The 19504-nt window shown below is 34.0% G+C and overlaps 1 protein-coding gene across 1 annotated transcript in view; it reads right to left on the bottom strand.

Annotated features, from left to right (window-relative positions):
• Window positions 1–9755: 9755 nt before the first annotated feature.
• The window catches only part of LOC131157808 (coatomer subunit beta'-2), a 34481-nt gene continuing 24732 nt past the window's right edge, over window positions 9756–19504 (bottom strand). Inside the window, exons 25-26 of the transcript XR_009137319.1 lie at window positions 15779–15845; window positions 9756–10100 (exon numbers count right to left, since the gene is read on the bottom strand). The gene's annotated coding sequence lies outside the window, so the exon portion shown is untranslated. The remainder of the gene's footprint in view (window positions 10101–15778; window positions 15846–19504) is intronic.

Here is a 19504-nt window from a genome sequence, read left to right as displayed (position 1 = left end):
AGGGTATGATTCCGGCGAGGAGGGTGCTGAGAGTTGGTACAACGTCAGAGTACAGCGGGGAGCAGACGGAATGCTCAAGCGATTCCGGTGAGGCAAAGGAGGTTACGATTCTGACGAGGAGTGTGCTGGGAGTTGGTGCAGCGGCAGAGTGCAGCCACGAACGGTCGAAATCCTCACCCAGAAATGTTGAACAACCGAGAGTGCAACATTTCTTGAATCAGCCTTGCTGAGATGGCATTACACCATACTCTGATACCACGTTAAAGTTCATAATCCAATGCAAGAGAAAGATTGAGACAGAGAGAGAAAGATATTGTAAAGGGCGAGAGAGGATAGCCGCACGCAGGCGAGCCAACAGACCTAACCGCCTAAAACCTAGAATACAATTGAACTTAATAGAATAAACCCAACCCTAATAAAGATACAATGACTAAAATGCCCCTAATTAAATATATATTATCTAATAAAGTTAATGTTGAGTTATTAAAAGACTAATAAGGGTTAAATTTATAAATAGTCACTAAACTTTAATAATAATTTCAAATTGGTCCCCAATCTTCAATTTTTAACATATTATGCTTTCAATTTTAGCATTTCATCTAAAGTGCAAAAATTTGTGCCCGAGTACCATCTCAATATTTCAATTAATGATTCAATTGTGTCCTACTCATTTTCATGTACCACTTTATTACCATTTTTTCCTTAATCGTATATGAGTTAAAAAAATTAGGGTTTTATTTAAGTAAAATCAATAATTTTTACATTTTTAAAGAATTTTCTCGCTTGTTACGGTCAAAAAGATTGATAGATAAGGATTGTTCACTGAAACACCAAAAGAGAATTTTGTCAATTACAAGCGAAGTTTGTTGCCCATTAAAAAAAATGGCCAGAGTATAATTTATTGCAAATTAGAATCCAATGACCAGTTTATTTCTATAGTTTAGTAGCTATATATTTATAAAATTTACTCGATTAGCAAGAGATGAGTCCCTAAAATGCACTATTTTAGGCCATCATTTACCTTTGTTTATCCTTATTTATTTTGTATGCAACCCTTTGTTATCATATTTCAAAACAGGTTAAAAGCAAGGAGTTAGGTATTACAAGAAGCCAATGGAATATTTGGGACACTTAAAGCTCAAATCAAATGTTCAACCAAGTCCCTAGAGCCTCGAATAATCAAAATGAAGAAAAGTATTGGCCTAACAAGGCTTACGAATCTTATTTTAATGATAACAAATCAAGAGACCTTAACATGTTTTGGTTAAGTGATAATGTTTCAGGTAACTCGAGTATCAAGCTCAAGTGACCCAAGTGACTAATATCAAAGTGTTTGACAAAAAATTGAACTTAATGATACAAGATCTTATGAAGTTAAAAATGAAGTTTAAAGCCAAGCTTAATATGAAGAATAAAAGTTATACTGAAGGCTTAGTGATTAGAAGAGTCATAATTTTTAAGAAGTCTTATGTAAGTACTTCAAACATTTCAATATGAATGAATGAAGCTCTTAGGTTTCATTATTGACTTAGAGACCAAATTTTGAAAACCCCAAAAAATATTTTCAATAATCTCAAAGCAATATGGCAAGTATAAAAGTGAACAAAAGTTTTTGGAAACAAAATTGTAGAAGCATATGTTGTTGTATGATTAGGCAAATAACCTGTTCTGGTTAGGCGACTGACATTTTTATGTTGAATTAACTGAGCAAAAAAAAATAGGCCCAATCAACTGAACTTCGTAACGGTCAAATTTAAACAGCAAAGAAATGCTTCCAAAATAGATTGCTTGACCCCCAAACTTTATGAAAACTTGGGAAACATTCCAATTAACTTGGGAAATACGAAAATTAAACTTTTTCCATCTATAAATACATGTTATATCAAAGAATTAACAACAACAAATACCTACAATCAACATTCAAGCATAATATTTTCTACTCTTAAAAAGCTTTCTTGCTAAAACTCTTATTGAAGTTTCTAATGAGAATTTGCTTATTAAAGCCTACAGTTCTTTGCGTTTCTACTCAGTTTTTTAATCTAAGAAAAACCATGGTGACAAATTCTTGAGCTTCATCTTTCTACATTGATTTTGATTGAAGTATATCGTGATATTCACTTGTACTAATCTACTCTTGCTGAGAATCTTATTGTACACAAGATTATTTCTTGTTTCTCTTGTTGTTTTTGAAGGTTCAGGATTGTTGAATCATTGGAATACCGAGCGTGGGGTATCGCTTGGAGAGGACAACTCCATCCTATTGGAAGAAGTGTGTAAACGATTTGCTCCAACCGGTTAAGGGAGCGGTATAGTGAAATTCTTCGGTGGTTTGCCTAAGGCGAGGACGTAGGTGGGTATAGCCAAACCTCATTAAATCTCGGTTTCTTTCTCTTCCCTAAAATTCTCTTTAATTTTCTGCATATATAAATTGCGTGGATGTTTACTTGCTGGAAATTAAATAGTTATTGGAAATTGCGGAAACCTTGATTAAAGAAAGTACGTTGATTGCGAAAACCTTGATTAAAGGAAGGACATTTATAAATATCAAAGTTCATTAACATACTTAAACTCAAGTAACTCGTTTGATATCAAAATCTGAATTTTGGAAGCTTGCTGAAATTTCTATTTTATTTCATATTGAGAGATTAAGCTTACCTTATTCATTGGATTGATAAGTTGAATTATAAATATTGAAGTTTTGACCTTTATCAATAAATATTAAATCTTGGATTGAGTGTTAGTCATTGCAAATCAATTGTACTTGTGAAGTTGCTAATAAATTTAAATTATGTTATTAATTGGAGAGTGTGATTATTATTAATTTAATCTGAAAAGGGTTATACTAGATTAAAGTTTTTAAAGAAATTTAAAAAACCCCATTCACCCCCCTCTTGGGAGTACACCTTATTTATCAATTGGTATCAGAGCGAGGTTGTAGTAAATCTTAAACTAAAAGGTACATAAAGATCGCTATGGTACACCTAGAAGTATCTCCCTTTGCTAAAGGTCAATTCTCATCTAGACCACCTATTTTCTGCGGTGTAAACTACACTTTTTGGAAATAAAGAATGAAAATTTATTTGCAAACTATGGATTGGAAAGTATAGAAAGTTGTCACACAAGATGACCTTATCCCCACTAAAATCATGGATGGTAAAGAAATACCTAAAGAAGAAAAAGAGATGACCAACAATGACTATAAGATGTTACAAGTAAATTCAAGTGCTATAAATGCTCTATATTGTGCTCTTGATGTAAATGAATTCAATAGGATCATGGCATGTAAATCAACCAAAGAAATATGGGATAAATTGGAGTAACCTATGAAGGAACGATTGATGTTTGAGATAGTAGAATCGACATGCTCATAAGCAAGTATGAGACTTTTATGATGAACCCGAATGAAACTATTACTAGTATTTACACTAGGTTCACCCATATAATAAACTCCCTCAATGCCTTAGGGAAAAATTACTCAACTTATGAAATGATACAGAAAATCCTTAGAGGACTTCCACCAATTTGGGAACCCAAGGCAACTGCAATAACAGAAGGAATAAACTTGAAAAATACTTCCCTAGATGAATTGATAGGATTGTTCCTCACTTATAAGATGGCGATAAATGAAAGAAATTTTGAGAATAATAACAACAAGAAATCAATAGCTCTCAAGGCTGCTAAAGATAGCTCTAGTAAAGAAGAAGAAAACAAATTAAACGATGACGATATAGCCTTCATCACCAAAAGATTTGAAAAGTTTTTCAAAAAGAATAAGTTCACTCAAAATTTTAAAGGTTCAAAATCTAACAAAGGAGAGACAAGTAAAAAGGAAACAAAAAATGAACTCCCTACTTATTATAATTGTAAAAAGGTTGGACATATTAAACTTGATTGTCCACAACTGAAGAAAGACAAGAAGAATAAAAAAAGGCAATGAAAGTTACATGGGATTACACTAGCTCAAGTGAATGGTAGGATGAATCAAGTGATCAAGAAGTGGCAAACATCTGCTTCATGGCTAAAGATGCTGAGGTAAATTCCTACTCTAGCTCATCTGAAGAGTCTAGTGATGAATCTTGCAGTGGCTCGTGTGAAAGTATGCCTTCATATAGAGAAATTCAGACTGAACCATTTGCCTTACATAATAGGTTTATAAAAGTAACTAAAAGAAACATAGCATTGAAAGAACAAAATGAAATACTTAAAAATCGACTAGAGACTTCAAAATCAGCTGAAAAAGAAAAGGACTCACATATTGATGATCACATGAAGAAAATAAACAAGATGTCTCAAGATTTGGTAAAACTACAAGTAAATGGTGAAAGCAAGAAGGAGCTTGAAATAAGTAACCTCAAAAGTAAAATTGAGGATAAAGACAAAATGATCTACAATTTTACAAAAGGAAAGGAAAACTTTGAAAAGCTGATTGGTACTCAAAGAATGTCACTAGATAAAGAAGGAATTGGAAACAATGGAGTTGAAAACAAAAGGAAAAAGAATCTTTACATGGGGTACTTTGTAAAGGAATCAAAATACCATGTTAGCACATCCTCCACTAATGCTTATGAGCACACTATTTGCTTCTTGTGCAAGAAAAAGGGACACATAAAGTTTGAATATCCATTCAAAAGGAAAAATGATAAAGGCAAGAAAGTATGGAGAGTAAAAGCTGAAACTAAACCTAAAACCAAAAATCCTAAGAAGGTTTGGATACCAAAAAGTAACACCTTGAACCCTTCTTGTAGGTATGCTTTAGGACCACCCCATCGAAAGACAAGTGGTACTTAGACAGTGGGTGTTCAAGACACATGATTGGGACAAATCAAAATTCACCACACTAATACAAAAAGATGGTGGATACGTCACCTTCGGCGACAATGCTAAAGGTAAAATTATTGGGATCAAAAGGATAGGTAAAGAACCTTCCTTGACTATAGATGATATTTTACTAGACGATGGGTTAAAGCACAATTTACTTAGCATCATTCAATTAAGTGACAAAGGCTTTGATATAATCTTTAAACAAGAAAAATGCATAGCTGAGAATAAAGAAAATCATGATATCTTATTTACAACAAATAGAGTTGATAACGTGTATTGTATAAACATTGAAAATCTATTATTTCAAGAAATAACATGCTTAACAGTTATGAATAAAGCAAGCTAGTTGTGGCATAGAAGACTAGGACATGCAAGTATGGAATTACTTTCTAAATCAATTAAAAAGAACTTAGTTAGAAGACTACCCAACACCAAGTTTGTAAAGGACAAAATATGTGATGCTTGTCAGTTAGGAAAGCAAACTAAGACTAGCTTTAAAAAAAAGAAACATATTTCCACTAGCAGACCCTTAGAGCTTATCCACTTAGATTTAGCTGGCCCTACTAGAACATGAAGTCTAGGAGGAAAGCAATATGCTTGCATCATTATTGATGACTACTCTAGGTTTACTTAGATACTCTTCTTAGCCTCAAAAGATGAAGGTTGCAAAATGCTAATTAATTTATGCAAGAAGCTCTAAAACGAAAAAGGATATGGAATTTTAAATATTAGAAGTGATCAAGGAAGTGAATTTAAAAATAAAAAAGTTGATAATTTTTGTTATGAACATGAAATAAATCATAATTTTCCAGTACCTAGAACTCCCTAACAAAATGAAGTTGTTGAAAGGAAAAATAGGTCTCTTCAAGAAATGGCTAGGACCATGTTAAATGAACATAACTTACCAAAGTACTTTTGGGTTGAAGCGGTAAAAATTGCATGCTATGCGATGAATAGAGTTTACATAAGATCAAGCTTAGATAAGACACCCTATGAACTATGGAAAGGAAGAAGGTCTAACATATCTTATTTTCATGTATTTGGATGCAAGTGTTTTGTGTTAAATGATAAAGATGACTTAGGAAAATTCGATGCACAATCAGATGAAGCAATATTCTTAGGATATGCATCAAATAGTAAGGCATTCAGAATCTACAACAAAAGAACACTCACAATTATAGAATCTGTCCATGTAGCATTTGATGAAGCAAATCCATTTACTAAATCAGTTGACATTGAGTAAGGTGAAACAACACAGAAACTAGAAGACTTAGAAATTAAAGAAGTCAAAGATGAGAACAATGAATCAACCCCAAATGATGAATCTTTAGAAAATTCTGAACTACCTAAAGAATGGAAGTTTTTAAGGAATCATATAAAAGACCAAATCATTGGTGAACCTTCACGTGGTGTCTCTGCTAGATCCTCACTGAAAAATCTATGTAATCATTACGGATTTCTATCTCAAGAAGAACCCAAGAACCTAGAAGAAGCTTTAAGTGATGATTCATGAATAATTGTTATGCAAGAAGAGTTAAATCAATTCGAAAGAAATAAAGTATGGAAATTAGTTCCTAAACCCAATGATCATTCAGTAATTGGAACAAAATGGGTATTTAAGAATAAAAGGGATGAAAATGGTATTGTAGTAAGAAATAAAGTTAGATTAGTGGATCAAAGATATAATCAAGAAGAAGGAATATACTACGATGAAACCTTTGCTCCCGTAACTAGAATGGAAGCTATATGAATGTTATTAGCCTATGCATCCCACAAGGAATTCAAACTCTATCAAATGGATGTAAAGAGTGCATTCCAAGATTTGAGGATATCCATAACCCTGATCATGTGTTTTGGTTAACAAAAGCTTTATATGGGTTGAAACAAGCCCCTAAGGCTTGGTATGAGAGGTTGAGTGGATTTTTACTAGAAAAGAGATTTTCTAGATGAAAGGTAGACAACACATTATTTATTAAATCTAAAAACGAAGACATACTCATCATTCAAATCTATGTAGATGATATTATATTTGGTGCTACAAACGAAGATTTATGTAAGGACTTTGCCAAATGTATGCAAGAAGAATTTGAAATGAGTATGATGGGAGAATTAAATTACTTCTTAGGACTTCAAATAAAGTAAGCTAAAAATGGAACTTTCATAAATCAATCAAAATATATAAAAGATATGCTTAAGAAGTTTGATATGGAAGGTAGTAAACCTATAGGTACTCCAATGAGTACGTCCATTAGTCTTGATAAAGATGAAAAAGAAAAACCGGTAGATATAAAGTATTACCATGGCATGATAGAAAATCTACCATATTTGATAGCTAGTAGACCGGATATAATGTTTAGCGTATGTATGTGTGCCTGATTTCAGTCAGCCCCTAAGGAATCTCACCAAATAGTTGTAAAACGAATTTTAAGATACTTGATAGGTACTATTGACCTAAGATTTTGGTATCCTTAGGACACCGACTTTGAAAAGATAAGCTATTCGGACGCTAATTATGCTGGATGTAAGATTGATAAAAAAAGCACAATTGGTACTTGCCACTTCCTAGGAAGGTCCCTTGTGTCTTGGTTCTCCAAGAAACAAAATTTCGTAGCCTTGTCTACTGCTGAAGCTGAGTATGTGACAGCAGGGAGCTGTTGTGCACCAACACTCTATATGATCGAAATAATAATTAAAAGATTTTAATTTAGAGTATTCAGCGATACCTATAAACTGTGATAATACTAGTGTGATAAACATATCTAAAAATCCTATATCACACTCAATAACCAAGCATATAGACATAAGACATCACTTTTTAAGAGATCATGTATAAAAAGAAACGATCTTACTTGAATTTGTGAATACAAATGACTAATGGGCAAAATTTTTTACCAAACCTCTTCCATAAGATAGATTTATATCTATAAGAAGAAAACTAGGATTGTTACATAGAAGAGAAGTTGTTTAAAAAAGTTATCAAATAAGAATTCAAAAGTAGAAGAGGTCAAGCTACTGAACTTTCAGCCTCAATCAACTCGGGGTCCGGGGAAGGGTCGGACTACAATGGGTCTATAGTACGCAACCTTACCTTACATTTTTGCAAGAATCTGTTTCCACGCCTTGAACCTGTGACCTCCACATCACACGACGACAAAAAAATAATAATTTACATGATTTGGTAATCTGTCTTCATTTGTGTCTCCTACTCATTTACAAAATTCAAGTTGATAACCTAGAATCAAAACTTAATACTTAAAACAATGATTCATTTTTATGCCCATTTATATCTTTATATATATATAATCTTATATCCAACAAAACTTGTTATAGGACTATTGCAAGACCATCCTTTAATTTAGATTCTTCCTCTCCTCTCCCCTCCCCGCAAATGTTCAGCCTCTCCTCTTCAAAAGTAAAAACTAGTTGCAACATTTTACAAAAAAAAAAACTCAGCTTTTTAAGTCACATTTTAGATTTTTTGGAGAATTTTAAAAGTTATTAACTTAAAAATTTTTAAAAGCTAGAAGGTTTTTTTTTTAGAGTGAATAATTCTATTCTAACGAGTGTCCTTAACTTTTTTTCATATTACAAAATTATTATATATTAGTTGCATTTTCTAAAAATACATATAAAGTTTGGTCATTTTAAATATTTTTAGGTGTCTTACAACTCTTTTACCGAACACTTATGATTAATATTTTCTTTCTTCAGCTTCTTCTTTCACTAATTTTTTCCCATTAGTTCTTCATTTTCAAATTATTAAGAGAGCCAAACTAAAGGTATATCGTGAGTGACATAGCTATCATTCATTCTCACACACCCCCATAAGCAACTATCAAAAGTATATCCACTGCTTGAAGCAGCATGTCAGGCTTCATCTATCTTTCTATAAGCATACTTCCTTTTGAGATATTCAACAAATCCATATTTTTAGCTACCATGAAGAATGACAGCATAAAAACTAAGGCGGTGCTTGAATCATACTACTAGTATTACTGGGAGCATAAAATCAAGGCATCCAGTTCAACACTCACTATACAAAATTTTCATATCATCAAAAGTTTAGGAAGGACGCCATGTAAGCAATTTGATTATTAATTCAAATAATGAAAAAAATAAGAATACTGCACTCTATCTGCCTTTTCTGTTAAATTTTTTTTTTTTTTCAACTTTTTTCCCCTTTCAGCGTACACTATATGTCTCAAGCCATGTGAAAAGAAAATGCAAAAAAGCTAAAAATGAATGCTAAAATCCATGATATCAAGGTGTGAATTTATTGTGTTAATGAAATTGCATTTATAATTATATATTTGCTCGATGAAAATCAAGAAACAAAATCTTAGCTATTTTTTATTGCAGTACAAGTTCAATTTATTTTTTGGAGTTAAATGCTAGATATTTTGATACCTTTGAAATTGTCCAATTAATTTATTACATATTTTATTTTTATTCACTTAGTTTAATCATCAAACATTAAAAAATAAATAAATTCATTTAAATTTTCCTTTCTAGCAGCAACATTGCAATAAAAAAAAGGAAAAAACACTTTCTCATCTTTCAAACACTTAGGTTCTGATTCCCATTTTAATCTTGTCATAGTAAGGGAAACGAAAACAAAATCAAAGAGCATCAAATGTGGTGTAAACCTATAATTACACCTCAATAACGACACTTCGAAAAATTAAAATTTCAAGGGCAGAGTTAGGGTAGATGTTTGTATTGAGTAAAAACTCTAGTCTCAAGAGAAATGGGTGAGGATAGGTAAAAAGTTTCCCCGCTTAAACCTTCCTCTGAGAAAATAAAAGAATGGTGTTTATACAAATTCAGGGGAATCAACTTAAAACTCATTCTCTAGCGAATTCAATGACATTCGTAGCTGATAATCATCAGAAGAAGCTTTAGAACACTAGATTTTCAGAGGAAAGTATGCCATATGATGAACAGCTGCATAATTTTTTGAATATTGGAAAAGGGCTATTTGGGTTTTCATCACCGCAAAGAATTATTCTACATGGGTATAAGATTTAAAAAGAAATAAAATAAAATAAAAAAAGAACTCAAAAGAATATGCTAAGAACCGCAGTAAAAGAGCAACCCAAAAGAAAAAAAAAGGAAAATAAGAAAACCTGTCCCATAAAATATGCCTAATGACCCAAAAAAGGAAAGAAAACAAAAAAAATCAATGCCATACAAAACCACCCCACAGCCACAGCCACAGCCACAGCCACAGGCAACGGGTCCCTGTAAACTCCTCTTCCCGGCCGCCTCCTCCAGCAAACCTAAAACATAGCCGTGCAGAAAATGTCAGATAAAATGGAAGATTGAAACCCTTCATCAAATCTATATATGTATTCAACCAGCTAGGAATGCCTCAGAGCCTGTTTGTGCAAAATTCAATTTTCATTTCACTTCTAGTTTTTTTTTTTTTTTAATATACATATTAAAAAAATCTTCATTTTTCAATTTTATAATTTTGTATTAGACCTATTGTGGTCAGTTCCTTGATTGAACTCTGCATATACGAGAGCTTTGTGCCCGGGGCTGTCCCCTTTACATGTACCTGATAGAAGTGCAAAAAAAGAAATAAAAAAGAAGAAATTTCTCAAATAAAAAGTGAAAAAAAAAAAATCAGAAAAAGAGCTACTAGTAAACTAGGAAGAGTCTCTATCATGAGTTTCACATGGGCTGTCCGTTATGGGCAACAAATATACTTTTACAAACTCTCCCCCACCCCCCAACCCAAAACACAAGGGGGAAAAAATGAAAAAGAAACATGCCACGGACGCAAATGGGTTCACAAAAAAGGTATAGGTATGGTATAAATTTCCATTTTAAGAATGTCAATCGGCTAGGCAAACGGCTTGCCAATTATCACATCCATCCATAAGCCAGTTGAATGCGAGCCACCTTAAGAGCTGGACCTGGCAGATAATTTTTTAGAGGGCCAACCACCAATCCAGGGGCAGTTTTGTGTTCTTAAAATTTTGGGCAGGCCTCAAGAAGCACATACATAATATATCTTTTTATCTTTATTTTTTTGGATAAAATGTATGGAATAAAATTAAAGGGCGCCGCAGATTGTCAACCCAAGTGCAGCCAGATAGAACAAAAGGATGTACAAAAAACAGTGATAAAAATATTCAATCCAGGAATTGAGGCATAGGGTAAACTCTAGGGCTCCCAAAAGTGAAATGTGTATCCCCTTGCATAGGCATCTCCTTTCCCTTAAGAGGTCCTCTTTCTTCTCCCTCCAAAAGAGTTAAAAGACGGGATAAATTCCACACCCAATTAAGGATCATGTCACCCCCCGCCCCCACTTCGAACTTCTACCATTGACAAAGGCATAGAAATATTGAATCACTTCCAAATGAATCCAAATATCCCAAGCAAAAAGACGTAAACAGCAAATGGTTTGTGATCCACAATAAACATCAATTAACTAGTCCCCCACCCCCCAATTTTTTTTCCTGCACAGTTTTGTCACCTGTGAAGATGGCTCCCCAATCAGCATCCAATGCAACAAAAACAAAAAGAAAAAACAGAAAAAACAAAAAACAAAAACAAACAAACAAACAAACAAAATTTCTTGATGTATATAATATAACATACATACATACACACACATACATGCACACATACACGTATCTCTTAACTATTGTTAACAAAAGATGGTGAGGCAGTTGGCAATCAAATTCTTATCTGTGCATATTATTCCAAAGAAGTGTGTTTTTTTTCCATAGATTTCTAGTTTAAATAAAATTTTTCAAATGAAGGATAACCCTGATATGGATAATATTTGCGATCCTATGGCATTTATCAATTTTACTCTTACATCATTTGCACAAACTACATAGTCATATATGATTTTTCCCCAATTTTTACATTACATGACCCCTTTTTGGATTCAAGTGTTTTTTGAGTATTTATTTATGTGCAACCAAAAATTAATTGTTAATTGCCAAAAAAGGAGATTAAAAGTAATATAGGATCCATCAGAATGGATGGAACACTAGAGGAAGTGGCATTGTTTCCCATGCAAGTCTGTGGAAATTTGCTTCCCATTTTGCTTGTTTGTTCCTTCCTCCCACTCATTTTAGAGTAGCTAATGGCAATAGGGTATGATTTTGGGAGGATGCTTGCCCTGGTTACAGTTGTTGGAGTAGATGATGTTTCATCTTCTTAAGATTTCCACTCTTTACAATGCACGTATCATCTCTTTCTTTTCTTCGGAGAGGAGCTCTCTTTCTTGGGATTTTCATTTTATAGTGAATCTCAATGAAAATGAGGTTGATGAACTCACCACCTTGCATATATTTTGGATTCTTTTGCTCCTTCAAATAGGAGAGTGATGAGAGGGTTTGAGATGGGGATTTTTCAGGTCTCTTTTTAACTGAACATTTTTTTCCTTCACCACTATAAAACTTCTTCCCCCAACCATTTTCTCTAGAGCCACATCATTAGGTACGCTAAGATTCCCTTTGTCTCTCAATAGGCTTAATACACATGATGCATTATAGTGCAGAAGTCCTTATAAGGCTCTGAGAACTGATATGTGCTCCATGTGTCGTGAGTCCACTAAAACAAACCCACATCTTTTCCTTCACTGTCAGGGGAAAAACTATCTTGGAAGTGCTCTTTTCTCTTGTTTTGGCAAAGCTTGGGCGGCTCTTCAAGTCTTGGGGGATTTGCTGCAAGTGAGACATTGGGATTTTGGCAAAACCAGGCTGGTAGAGCTTTATGGGGATGGGCAGTTTTTGCTACCTTGTGCATATGGCTACAAACACTGCCAAGCTTTAACATGCTTAAGCTTTCTAATTAAATTTCCAATCAAGTTCAAGTTCAAGTCAAGCTCAAACTGAACTTGAATGTACTTGCTCAAATTTGTTCATTAATGCAAATGGACAAGTACATACCAAGCCAAGCTACCAAGCTGCTCATGAATGACTTGATTCTTTTGGAACCCCTCACTGAAGAGGCAAGAGGCTCTTATGATGTTGGGAAAAAAGGTGAAAAGGGACTCCAAATAATACTATCTTGGGGTTTCTTTGTCCCATTAAGCCAAGCTATTTGCCTTAGGCCTTGACCCTATCACTGAATTTAGGTTATAGAGCTTAGACTAAACAAGGCCACCTGTACAACCCCTACATTTTGGCTAAATAAGCCCATACAACCCCTACATTTTTGCTAAATAAGCCCATCACAATCTACCAAGCCTAATTTGACTCTATTAAACAAGCCTAATCAAAGCCTAATTCATGTCCATGTTCAACTCGTTTATTAAACAAGCCCAAAAATTGGGCTTGAGAATCACTTATTTGTGTGATGAATGAGCCTAAATGGGCTCTTACCAAGTCGAGCACTAGAGCCATTTGTGAGCAGCTTGGTTTGTTTATAGCCCTACTTGTGGATCATTTGGATGGAGAGCGTTTAAGAACCTTCAAGGATCTCACAATCTTCCCTCATTTGTTGTGTGATAGATTTGTGTTTCTAGCCTTTTTTCAGGCTTATTGGTTCAGGTTTATTTTTTGGGAATGTCACTGCCCAACTTCCACAAGGGGGTAGGAAGGCAGCTCTTTTCTTATTGATTGTAACTTCTGTTTCTAGGGAGGACATCTTGTTCTCCTCTCATTTTACTTAGCTTTTCTCTCAATATACTTTTTCTCATCTAAAAACAAATTGCATGGCCCTATGTTTATGTGCACATGCATGTGTATATATGTTTATATCCTAGTGCACGTTCATACATACAAATATACCTTGGGAGTATCCATGGATGCATCAGGTGAAAATGTTTTCATTTGTAACTATCAATGCTCAACCATTGGTGCCTGTCTGCCTATCTACATACTATTTTGATAGCATCAATGGTTAAACATGGTGCATGTATGTCTATTTACATACTATTTTGATAATATGTATATTTACAGGCTATTTACAAGTGACACATATCCGCACAGGTATAGCATGTGTGTGTGTGCATGTGCATTGTGTGCATGTGCACATGCATATGAATATGCACATATTTTATACACATGCATGTGCAATATGAATATTTTTGAATGTGCATACATTCATGCATGTGTGCAAGTGTACTGAGTTTGTTATACATATGCAGTCACGCAGATGCTTTTGCACGGGCATGAAGTGTGCATTTATGCTTATTGTGTATATATTTAAAAAAAAAACTAGGAATGACTTAGAATTCGAACAATATAAGTGATTTCATTTTAGTAGTATTTGCGAATATAGTGACTGAGCTTACAATTTTTTTTGCCTGATGAAAAATTCAAGTTAGATGATTTATGAACAATGGGACTGTGAATGTTGGAATTCAAAAGTTTCAAATTTTAAATATTTAAATTACGTGACAATTTTTTCTCAATGTAACATAAAATAGCAAGCAGCCTATGAGCAAAAACGGCTATAATGTACTGGAATTTCTTCGATAAAATTGGTAAAAAAGAAGTAAATTTCCACACAAACATCCACAGTAAAACAATTTTTTATAATAAACAATTTAGAATAAAAATCATGTATATATGTACATTAGTTTTCATGATTTTTATTAAAATTATATTAATCACTCTTTGGCTTCTTCACAAAAACTAGAAATAAGTTTTTTTTTATAGCGAAAGAAATTTACTAATAACAATAGAATTAACCAGAAAGTCGATGACAAGCTCTCAAAAGAAACCCAGAAAACATAAAAGAAAAGAAAATTAATTCAAAGAACCCCATCTCAACCCTTTCCATCATAATTTATAGAACACTTTAAATTAGCTAATTCAGGTTTCATCTTACCCATCAGCCAATCACAAAGCCATCTTATCCATCAATTGTTGGGCTTCATTGCTTTCATTACTTCAATATCCTTCTTGCTCACCTATTCTATTACTTTTAGGACCATTTGTCTAAGAATCTTTTATCTACCCTATCATCCTCAAAAAAAGGAATTCCAACCAGATCTTTGAAACAAAACAGCAGCACATGGAAGTATCACCCACTAAATTTGAGGAGTCCAAATCATAATCATGTTGCTCACGAATTTCATCCAGTAATAAATGTCTACCACCACCAGCAGCCACAGTATCACACGTACTCATCTCATCATGCTTATCACCCTATTTCCTATTTAGCATTGACAAACTACCGTCACCAACCATCTACCCTAATCCTTCTCTCACCTCAGCCAATCTCTCCAAAAGTGAAAAACAGCAATCATCATTGTTTAAATATTGATTTGCATGCTCTCATCCTGCAGGCTGTTTTTCCTCTAAGACCTTGCATACCCCAAATCAGCCTCCATAGCCTTTCAGCATGTACACAAACCTTACTGGACCCAGCCAAAGAGTACTACGAGTCAGGTGATCATCATGGATCACCCTACCATCTGAAATTACTCCCTTAACAATTGTTTACTTTGCACTACATTTTATAATCTCGTGATCTGTGCCACCCTCAGAAAACCCTAGCCAACCATCTCTGCAACTGCCAAACTATCTCCTTGCCTCTCTAGCTGCCACATCTCACAAACACAACTCCCAAGCAAACAAACCCACATATATTCCTTCTTTTACAACACCACTCTGACGATGATTACCCTTGATCTTCTCTAAGGATCTGTCCCGGTCGAATACAAGTCCAGTTGAAATGCTCAGCTCTAACATGAAGTAACTCTCAATATGAATATCAATCCCTGCCAAGGGTATTTGCCAGATAATGAATGCCTTAATAATCAGTTGGACAATGTTAAATGATCTGAACAGTGCAGAAGGCTAAGATTAAACATGCAAGAAATAGCCTAAATATTTACATTCCATTAGGATTATGTTAGGGAATATGGATGTGAATATATGATCACATCCTCAAGATTTATGTAGCTTTTGAAAATAGTCACAAATAAAGGTCACCTGAAAAATGAAATATTAATTTCCCTCAAGGATGGGTATAAACTTACCTCTAGGGAGGGACTGATACAACTGGAACCAGCAGCCTTGATAGCACCTAGGGTCATGGCATAAAAACTGTCAAAGAAAAAGAGAATTAGAATAAATCCCATTAATGCCGTTGACATCGAGATATGGAAAATGAATAGAAGAAAAGAGTGCCTCAAAATCAAGGTTAAATAGAAACAGCACATCACTAGCATCGCTAAAGAGAAATTTTTGGTGATGAGAACAAACAAACCTACTGTAAACCAATTGTAAAACAAAACCATGCATTACAGACAGCTGACCATGGACAAAGCTAATAGAAATCAAGTGTATTAGCTTTGGAAAATGAAAAAGAAGAAAGTGTACCCCCAAAAAAATCAAGGTTAAAAATAAAGACAGCATAGTACCAGCAGACAGCTAAAAAGAAATTTGTCTTCATGACAATGACCAAATCTATTGTAAATAAATTGTATAACAAAACCATGCATTGCAAACAGGCAGCCAATAATGAACAAGGCTACAGAGACAAAATAAAGCACTTCATACACGCTAAATATGATGTTCTCCTACAATGCAATTATGTGAGGTTCTAAAAGCCAAAATGCAACTGCAGAGGGCAGGATGACAGCAAGAGGGAGTGTTCATCATGGAGGCTTGGACCAACCCTAAAGCCCTACATAATCAAGAAATACCAATATTTTGATATGAAGATCCAGATTTTAAATTAATTATGTGATTTTGATTTTGATTCTATTTCTTAATTATTGTGATTTGAATATTTCTTTGTAGCAAGTTGGGAAAGATCATACTTCACAATTTATGCTGCTTTATTGTATTCTTCTCCTCATCTTCATTGTTTTGAGTTCAGGTCATTCATTTTCTCATGACTTCCATTTCCAAAGAACTCCTAACAATAGAGAGGTGGAGGAGCTGTCTTCCTTGTTGATGTTATTGGGGATTCGCTCTCCTTGCTTTGCAGTGGATAGACATTCTTGGTCTTTAGACTCTTCGGGTGCTTATTCTTGCAAGTCTTTTTGTGACTACTAGCTAATGCTAATATTTCCTTTTCACTCCATAGAATTATTTGGAAGGCCAAAGTTCCCTCAAAGATCAAGGCTTTTATTTAAGTTTACAGCAACAATCTGTTGCAGAGTAGGAGACCTTCAAAAGCAGTTTCTCCTGATATATGTTTTCTTTGTCTTGATAGTTCTGAAACAGCATCTCATTTGTTTTTGCACTGCTTGTTTGCTTGGAATATATGGAATACAATTTTTGGTATTTTGGGACAATGGATGGTGGAGGATTCATTGGCCACTTCTTTTGCTGGTTTTGGTAAAAGGAAGGATGTTCATGCTTTGTGGATGTGTGCAGTTTTTGCAGTTCTGTGGGGTTTACAGATTGAACAAAATGCTCGTATATTTATGAAGGAAAAGCTAAATGAATCTTTATTATGAGAGAAGATTCATTATTTGTCCTCATTTTGGTGTCCTCCTGCTGGTTGTTTTAAAGGAGTGAGGTTTTCTGATATCCAACAGGCAACAGGATTGTTTGGCATAGTTCGTCTTGTTGGCCTAACAAGGCTTACGACTCTTATTTTAATGATAACAAATCAAGGAAATTTGATATGTTTCCAAGTTGAAATGTTTCAGGAATCAAACGTTAGAACGCTCAAGTTCAAGCAAATGAAATCATACGAACAAGTGGTTCAAAGCTTAGCGCAAAGGTTGTTAAAGTTCAAAGATTGACATATTCTATGAAAGCTTAAAGTTTGAAAGATTATGAAGCTCAAAGAAAGGACTCAAAGCAAGGACATGCATGAAGACTACAAGAGTGGAAGCATTTAGAGTCTTAAGGAAGTTTTCATGTAAGTACTTCAAGTAAAACTCGATATAAAAAGTATTGAAGCTCTTTAAGGACAAATTAAAATCTTAAGAAACCATTTTTAAAGACATTGAAATATGATTTCCAAAGTTATAAATAATGAAGGTCTCAAATGAAAAGAGTTTTCAAAGTCAAATCTTAAAAAACAAATGTGGTCAAAAGCTCAGGCGTCTGTCCAAAACTCCCAAGCGACTGACTATATTTATGTTTTTTAAGAACTGGCAGACAAAAAGGTGTTAGGCGTCTGATGGTAGCCTGACAGGTGCCTGCCTGGTCATCTGAGGCGCCTGCCTGTGTTTTGACAAGCGACTGCCAGTGTTCTAACTTTTGAATTTAACTGAGAGAGGCGCTTGACTAGTCATGCCAGGCAACTGCCACTCGAGAGATTTTTAAAAAATACTAATGGGAAAATTTTTAAATTTGGTTTCTTGGGCTCCAATCTTTTGTAAACTTGACCAACATTCCAAGTAAACTTGGGGAGCAAGGAATTAACTTTTTAAACACTATAAGAAGCCCCCAAGACAGGGATTTTAATAAACAAGAAATATTTTCAGCAATCTAATACTTCCAAGTGCTCTCAATTCTCAAAAAGCTTTCTTGCTCACATCTTGCTGGTATTTCAACTGAATTCTTGCTGATCATCTCACACGAAATTGTGCTTTAAAGTTTGAATCTTTTGATCAAAGGAAGATTAATCCGGTGATAGAATTTCATTGAGCTTCAATTTCTTTATATTGAATTTACATTGAAGTATATTGTGCTGATTGTTGTACCAAATTACTCTATCTGAGAGTGTCTCTTGTACACAAGTTCTCTTCTACTTGTTTCTTGTTTCTTGACGTTCAGGGCTATTGGATCGTTGTAACCAACATGGGGTATCACTTGGAGAGGGACCTGTAAAAGAGGGAATTGTAAAAGGCTTGCTCCGCCTGGAAAGGAGTGTCTAGTGGAATCCTTTGGTGGTATTAGTCAAAGGCGAGGACATAGGTTGGGGATAAGCCGAACCTCATAAAAATATCGGTGTTCTTCTTTCCCTACTCTTTATTTTCAGCACTTTTATATATTGTATTGTGTTGTATGCTAAGTGCGGGCTGCAGAGAACAAAACTGAAATTAAAAGAAGACTCTTAATAAAAAGAAAGTACGTTTCGATTAACACTTTACAGAAACCCAAAAGGGAGTACGTTGGTTAATCGTTTGCAGAAATCTCAATTAAGAGAGAGCAAATAATTTCATTCAAATACAGGGCTTGGAATTACTCACAGGGCTGCTAAAGCAAAAATTCTCAAAAGCTGAAATTCCGCAAGTGCTACAAATTGTGGTTGATTGGTTATTCTTGATTGGTTAATTTGAGTTATTAATTGATTGATTGTTTGATTAAGTTTTTTTTTAACTTGTGGTGTGTTTAGTTTTGGTTTGTGAATTGATTGAATTAATAAAGCTGTGTGTTTGATAAAACAAGTAATTCAAAAATTCATAAAAGGAACTAAAATTTTTTTAATAACCCAATTCACCCCCCCTACTCTTGGGATAACTACTTTACTTTCAAGTCTTTCTGTTTTGAGTTTTGTTTGTTTTATTGCTTTTGCTTTATTTTTTTATTTTCTATTATTTTTCTTCTGTTGTGGAGGATTTCTTATTCTCCTCTTTGTACATTCTTCTTTTTCTAACATTTTTATCAGTAAAGAGAAATTTTTATTAGCATGGCATTAAGGGATGCCACCTCAAGGTACAAAACATCAACCACTCTGTAGAGCTCTTGTTTTTTTTTTTTTTTCCCCTATTTTTTCTTTCTTCTATTGTGGAGGATTTCTTCTCCTTTTTGTACATTCTTCTTTTCTAATTTTTTTTTATTAGTAAAGAGGAATT

The sequence above is a fragment of the Malania oleifera genome, chromosome 6 (genome assembly GCF_029873635.1).
Source record: "Malania oleifera isolate guangnan ecotype guangnan chromosome 6, ASM2987363v1, whole genome shotgun sequence".
Lineage (NCBI taxonomy): Eukaryota > Viridiplantae > Streptophyta > Magnoliopsida > Santalales > Ximeniaceae > Malania > Malania oleifera.
The sequence above is the reverse complement of the archived record's forward strand: the minus strand, read 5'-3'. Positions and strand labels throughout refer to the sequence as shown.